We start from the raw sequence: 7053 nt of genomic DNA on the forward strand, positions 1-7053 counted from the left end.
TCCATGTGAATCAATATAGAAGGACCATGGAAACAAAATCAGGCAGTAGATTAATTCAAATATAAAAGTTATACTTCACAGAAACTTGCCTTGGAAAAAAAGCTGAATCTCTACTACATCTCTACTACATTCACTGACCGCTGATTAAAACTGAATAAAATGCAACCACTCCTTCTCCCCACGCCCTTCACAGTATGTTTTGCATGAGGGCAGTATCATGACATATGGGCCTCACCTCCTGGCCCAGCCTCCAGTGATGGGCCCAGCCCCTGCCCCCACCTGCACAAGTCCATATACCACTCAAGAGTCCAGCAGCAGTTAAAGTCTGGCTCTAGCTAAGGAGCCAGACCAGGTTCAGAGCCCACTGCTAGACAGGAGCCCCCAGAAGAACCTCCCAGACCACCAGGGAACATAGGACTAAAGTCCAACTCCTATTTGGTGTTTTCTCCTGAGCCAGAGGAACTGAATGCCTCCACATTATCTTACCAGTCCAGCAGTGGAAACATACCAAATGAGAAGTTATAGAATAGAGGAGGAATGCCCATCTGAAGGCTTGGAAGATGGCCCTTTAGGGATCTGAAGTTATCTGCAATGGGGCAGAGTCTACTAGACGTAGTTTGGGAATAGAGGCTTGAAAAGGCTCTGTTGGTTCTCAGCCTTTGTCAGAACAAGTTGTTCAGCTGGAACTATCCATGGTCCTGAAACTCCTGAATTGCAATGCCCCATGGCATCTGGTATCAGACCAGAACACTAGTATTTTTCCCCTTCAGGTAAGAAGTTCCCATGTGCTCTGGAAACCAGTTTGGTCAGATGTCTTGATCATGTAGAAGCCTGCTCATAATGTAAGCTTCTTCCCAGCAGATGATCAATCTAATAATAATTTAATAATGTTTATTATTTATACCCCACCCATGTAGCTGGGTTTTCTCAACCATTCTGGGCAGCTAATGTGTCGGTTTGGGTCATCAGTGGTAGGAAGTGTGACCAGTGACAGAGCCAGAGCCAAAAGTGTAGCTCCGTTTTCCTGTAATGATATAATGACCATTTCATGTGGATAACAATTGGATGCATGCTTGTTAGCAAGGTTAAGGGAGGATGGGAAATATGTTCATTACAAAGGAACACCATGGAGGGTCAGGTATGCATTATTTATTGATGTAACTTGTTAAATTAGATACTTATTTATTAAGTTATTTTATTAAAAGCATTAATATCCTGCCTTCCCAATGCAGAGCAATGCTCAAGGCAGCTCTGCAATACTCAAACTTTATCTCCTCAGTCATGAGGGTTGTTGTTGTTGTTTTTTAATTGAAAAGTGAATCATGGCATTACATTTTAGCAATACTAATGTGGAAATGAATGATTGCCACACACACACACTGGGCGGAATACTTTCAAAGTAGACCTTCTGCAAAGGAAGATGGCAGAATAATAGAATTATGGAGTCCAACTCCCTGCAATCAATCTCAACAAAAATAAAATATTGGGGGTCAGATAAGCCCCACCCCACATTGTCAATCATATGATGTGGTGCATGCAACCATTTGAATGGCAATGTCCATCAACTTTTGGGGGGCCCAGCCCCCTCACATATATTATTGGGGGGCAAAGACCCCTCAGCCCCTAGGAGTTGGCTCCTATGCCTGCAATGCAGGAATCTCAACTAAAGTATCCTTAACATACGGCCACCCAACCTTCTTAAAAAACCTCTAAGAAAGGATAGTCGACAACTTCCTGAGGGAGTCTGTGTCACTGTTGAACAGCTCTTGCCATCAAAAAGTTCTTCCTGATGTTTCGTCTTGGAACTTGAAGCCATTGATTCGGGTCCTACCCTCCAGAGCAGGAGAAACAAGCTTCTTCTTCAGAGACCTTCAGATATTTGAAGATGACTATCATACCTCCTCTTAGTCTCTTTTCCAGGCTAAACATACCCAGCTCCTTCAACTGTTTCTTATAAGGCTTGGTTTCCAGACCCTTCATCAGCTTGTTGGCCCTCCCTCAACACTTTCCAGCTGGACAATATTCTTAAATTGTGGTGGCCAGAACTGGAAACATGATTCCAGGTGTGTTCTGAACAAGGCAGAATAGACTAGTACTATGACTTCCCTTGATCGGGACACTTTACTTCTGCTGATTCAGTCTAGAGTAGCAATAGCTTTTTTTTTTGCTGCTGCTGCTGCATCACACTGTTGAATCTTATTTTTGCCTACCTACAGAACCTTAGAAGGCTGATCGCCGAAGAATTGATGCTTTTGAATTATGGTGCTGGAGGAGACTCTTGAGAGTCCCATGGACTGCAAGAGGATCAAACCTCTCCATTCTGAAGGAAATCAGCCCTGAGTGCTCACTGGAAGGACAGATCCTGAAGCTGAGGCTCCAATACTTTGGCCACCTCATGAGAAGAGAAGACTCCCTGGAAAAGACCCTGATGATGGGAAAGATGGAGGGCACAAGGAGAAGGGGACGACAGAGGACGAGATGGTTGGACAGTGTTCTCGAAGCTACAAACATGAGTCTGACCAAACTGCGGGAGGCAGTGGAAGACAGGAGTGCCTGGCGTGCTCTGGTCCATGGGGTCACGAAGAGTCGGACACGACTAAATGACTAAACAACAACAACAGAACCTTACATTTGTCCCTATTGCAATTCATTTTGTTTGGGCCCAGTTCTCCAATCTGTTAAGGCAATCTTGAATCCTGCTTCGAATACCAGTTTGGTGCCATCTGCAAATTTGATGAGAGTTCCCTCAATTCCTTCAACCAAGTCATTTATAAAGCTGTTGTTTCCTCACATTTAGAATTTGCTGTGAACATCAACAACTGTGTAAATAGAGTGATTCAGGGGACATCAATTCCAGGGACTTTCAAAGGCATTTGATCAAGTGTTTTTCTGAAGATTGCTAAGAAAATCTGACAGTGATGGGATAAGAAGATCCACATGACTCCATATTTATTATTTATTATTCGCTCACATTTATCTCCTGCCTTCCTTCTGGTCCTTTTCTGGATCTTCTGGACCCCACCATTTTCTCATTCAAAGGTTGTATACCTGAGTCTCAGGTGTTGGGAACAGATATCGTAATACAGAAGGGCATTTGCCTTCAAACTGTGGTTGAGAACACACAGGAACATTTGTCTGGATGCAATTAATGATAGGATTCTGGACTAGATGTAACTTGAGCTAATCCAGCAGGGAATTTTGTAGGTTTGGAGCAGATTTTAGCTAGGGCCAAGCTGAAATGTCTTGGAACAGAATTTTCTTGACAATTTTTTGAATACCCTCCCCCTTTAAAAGCTTTGCTTGAACTGTTGGAAAATTTCAGTCCTCCCCTGGAGAATATTTAGCAAAATGGCCTCCTCGATTTCACCATCTGCATATTTTCAGGATGGCTATGGATCCAGGTATTTAATATAATTAGGATATTATCAACGAAAACAATTGTCTGGTTATGTACTCATCCCAGTGATCCTTTCTAAGTCTGCTGCTACTTTCATCTACCAATATGAACCAATAATAGAGTTCCATTCAATATTAAGTGAGTCTAAGTTTCTCAGAATTGTCTGAGAACATTTTGAAAATGTTATTATTATTTTTTACACCCCTTCTGAACTGTTGGGGAATTTGGGGGAGCCATTTTGTCTCAGCTCCAATTTAATCACCTCCTCTCCTGTGTCAGATATTAAACTCTGTAAGAAGAAACTCGGTAAGGAAAAAATGTCAAAATACAAGTACACTTACAGGTCAGTAGCTAGCAAACAAGAAACCAGCAGCACGGCTCCGTCTCCAATCTCAAAGTTATATCAGAAGAATATGAGAACTTTTAAATCAGATGTTTATTCAAAAATTGTCACACTGTATATGTTTTTCACTGCATCTGAAGTGATCAAGAAAGGTGATGCTCATACCCTAAGTTCCCTTCTCTCCAACCCTTCTGATTACTGCATTTCCCCCCATAAATAAATGCTATATTTTAATTATACCCATTGAGTATAGAACAAGATGGAAATCCTGCTAAATAAACTATATGAAGCTTTGAACTCATACCGCAGGCGACTCAAGTGAGAATTAAAGCTGACATGTTCTTTAAGTTCACACATTTTTAATATTCTACTTCAAGGCAGCCACTGATGGTTAAGATCCCTCTAGCCCTGTGATATAATTAATTGGTTTAATTTCAGATATTTCAAAAGCAAACAAGTCCTTCATTCTGTGTTAATGAGGAGCCTTCACAGGAGCTAAGTATTTTGTTTGCATATAGCAATGGAAAGTATCATTAAAGATCCGGGATACCAATTACTTTTACATCTGTTTAGAAATAGAGGGTCACGCCTTGACCTTTCCTCACACCCTTTCAACCCCACTGACACCAGTTCGCTTAATTATTTTAAGCAGCTTTTGCACTTTGAAGCCTATCACTTGAACATTCTCCCGATACGTACGGGAAGGCTCGATCTCCCTTCATTGCTAAAAGTGGAACAAAAGGCCTGTTGAAGCACACAAAGAAGAATTCAAAGAAAATTCATGCTCCTTTTGCCACAAGCAATAATTAATTCAGCATAATACCCCCGGCTTTGCAAAGCAAGGAGTGATATGGAGCCATCAGCAGGATTACTTGGCACCTAGCGAGATTTCACAGTTAAATATTGTAATGGACAAATGAGGCAGCTTTTTCACGCATTTCTTGAGAATGGTCTGGCATTTCCAGTTTAAATGATCTCAGGTGGCTGGGCTGGGAGAGAGAAGAAGTGGCAGGTCTCAATGAGAGTCCTTGAAGAGCAGCTGCCTGTCTAAGCAGACAATAAGGAGCTACATGGCATGGCTTTCTGATGCAGCATAAGACAGCTTCAGGTGATGAACAATAGTCTTCTTGGTTCTCTGCAAAATTGTTACAGATTGAGAAATCTGTGGAGTTTATGATGGAATCTGTCAAATGCTAATAGGATGAGACATTCTGTATTCATAATTCAAGACTTTCTTTTTTTATTTTTAGATCCCATCTTGAGCATTTTCCACTTCTGAATCATTATGTAAAGAGGGATTGTTTGGGAGCAAACTTTCAAAGTGTGACTTTCTCAGAAGGTTCCTATGAAATGGCTGGATGAGAGACTGGCAAAGGATAGCTTTTGGAGTATGCCAAAATGGCAAAACTGACTGGAAAGCTCAGGAACCAAGAGGACCAAAATTTAATAAAGAATGGGGGGGGGATTGTAATTTATCTGGGAGACCACTGTAAGCAGATGGAAACATCAACAGGATTTTAATAGCATTTGTAATGTAGCAAATATCGTGGAGATATATCTATCTATCATCTATCTATCTATCTATCTATCATCTATCATCTATCTATCTATCTATCTATCATCTATCTATCTATCTATCTATCTATCTATCTATCTATCTATCTATCTATATCTATCTATCTATCTATCATCTCTCTATCTATCTATCTATCATCTATCTATCTATCTATCTATCTATCTATCTATCTATCTATCTATATAATGGACTATGAAATAATATGCAGTTGAAAAGGTTGACAATAGGACCCATGGAGGGGAAGGTGGGAAGAATGGAGATTCAAAGAAATATCTAAATATGGGTGTGTATTTTGTTTGTTGTAAAATCAAATAAAAATTATGTTTTTAAAAAGAAGAAGAGAGAGACTGGCAAAAGATGAAGTCAGAAGCTTGCCTGGGCTATGTAGCTGTTTTGAGGGCATTGCATCAAACTTTTTAAAGAAAAATTATTATTATTATTATTATTATTATTATTATTATTATTATTATTATTAAATTAATTAATAAATAGAGAAGAAAACAACCGACACCAAACTCTCTAAGTTATAGTTGCCCCCTCATTTTTCTTACTAACTTTTATTTGGTTGATAAATAATTATACATACATATATATATATATATATATATATATCCAACTACCATAGAGGGGGAAATGTGCATGTTGATGTCACTGTCCATAGCCTCTCTCCACTATCCCTCCCCACTTTCTCCAACATTGCATCCCATTCCAAGTAAAATATACCAAATGTGCTTCATTGACTGCTTTATCATTCACTTGTCACCACCACCACAGTTGTCAAGACGTCCTAATTGCTTATGCATGTGTAACTTTCTTTCTTCTTTCTTCTTTAAAGGACAAAGTCAGGCCCTTGTCTTGTTCACTTAATTATTTTTGTGCCAAGGCAGCTGGTGGGAGGAGAACCAGGATTGTGGTGTCCATTAATCACAACAGAGACGACACCAGACTGCCTCCTCCTTTACTATCCTGTAATCTGGTGGGTGGGTTCCTCTGCTGTGGTCCTGGAGGAAAGGAAGTGTCAGACGGCAAGGATGCATCATTCCATCAAGCTAATGCTAGCCTTCTCAACGCCTGTGTTTTCAAACCTTTTCCACTTTCCTTTCACTGGCTACTAAAAGTGGGGGGGGGGGGAGGCTCTGCATGGAGTGAAAGGCAGGATTCGTCCTCCCCCTGCCCCACTTCTAACTAATGATATTGGCACCCTGTTGAATACAGGAAAGCTTCAAAGAGAAGTGACATGGCTGGGGTCATGCAGCACAGGGCAAGGGTATGGGATGCTGCTGATATTCTGCGTTTGTAAGACTTCATCTGGGCTGCTCTCCAAACACAGACTTAGGGGGCTTGTCTTATGGCAAGCATTCAGTTCCCAGCTGCTGCTAGGGGAACTAAGTCTGCTACCTGCCTCCAAACTGCATATTATGAGCAGCTAAGTAATAATAATAATAAAAGGAAATAGTTTCCTTGAACTGTAGCTTCAGAGAAAGCCATTACAGTGGTACCTCGGGGTAAGTATTTATTTTGTTCCAGAGGTCCGTTCTTAACCTGAAATTGTTCTTAACCTGAAGCACCACTTTAGCTAATGGGGCCTCCTGCTGCCGCTGCACCTCCGGAGCCCGATTTCTGTTCTTATCCTGAAGGAAAGTTCTTAACCTGAAGCACTATTTCTGGCTTAGTGGAGTGTGTAACCGGAAGCGTATGTAACCTGAAGCATATATAACCTAAGGTACCACTGTACAT

This window comes from Podarcis melisellensis, assembly GCF_964234715.1.
Source record: "Podarcis melisellensis genome assembly, chromosome: 4".
In the NCBI taxonomy this organism is placed as follows: domain Eukaryota; kingdom Metazoa; phylum Chordata; class Lepidosauria; order Squamata; family Lacertidae; genus Podarcis; species Podarcis melisellensis.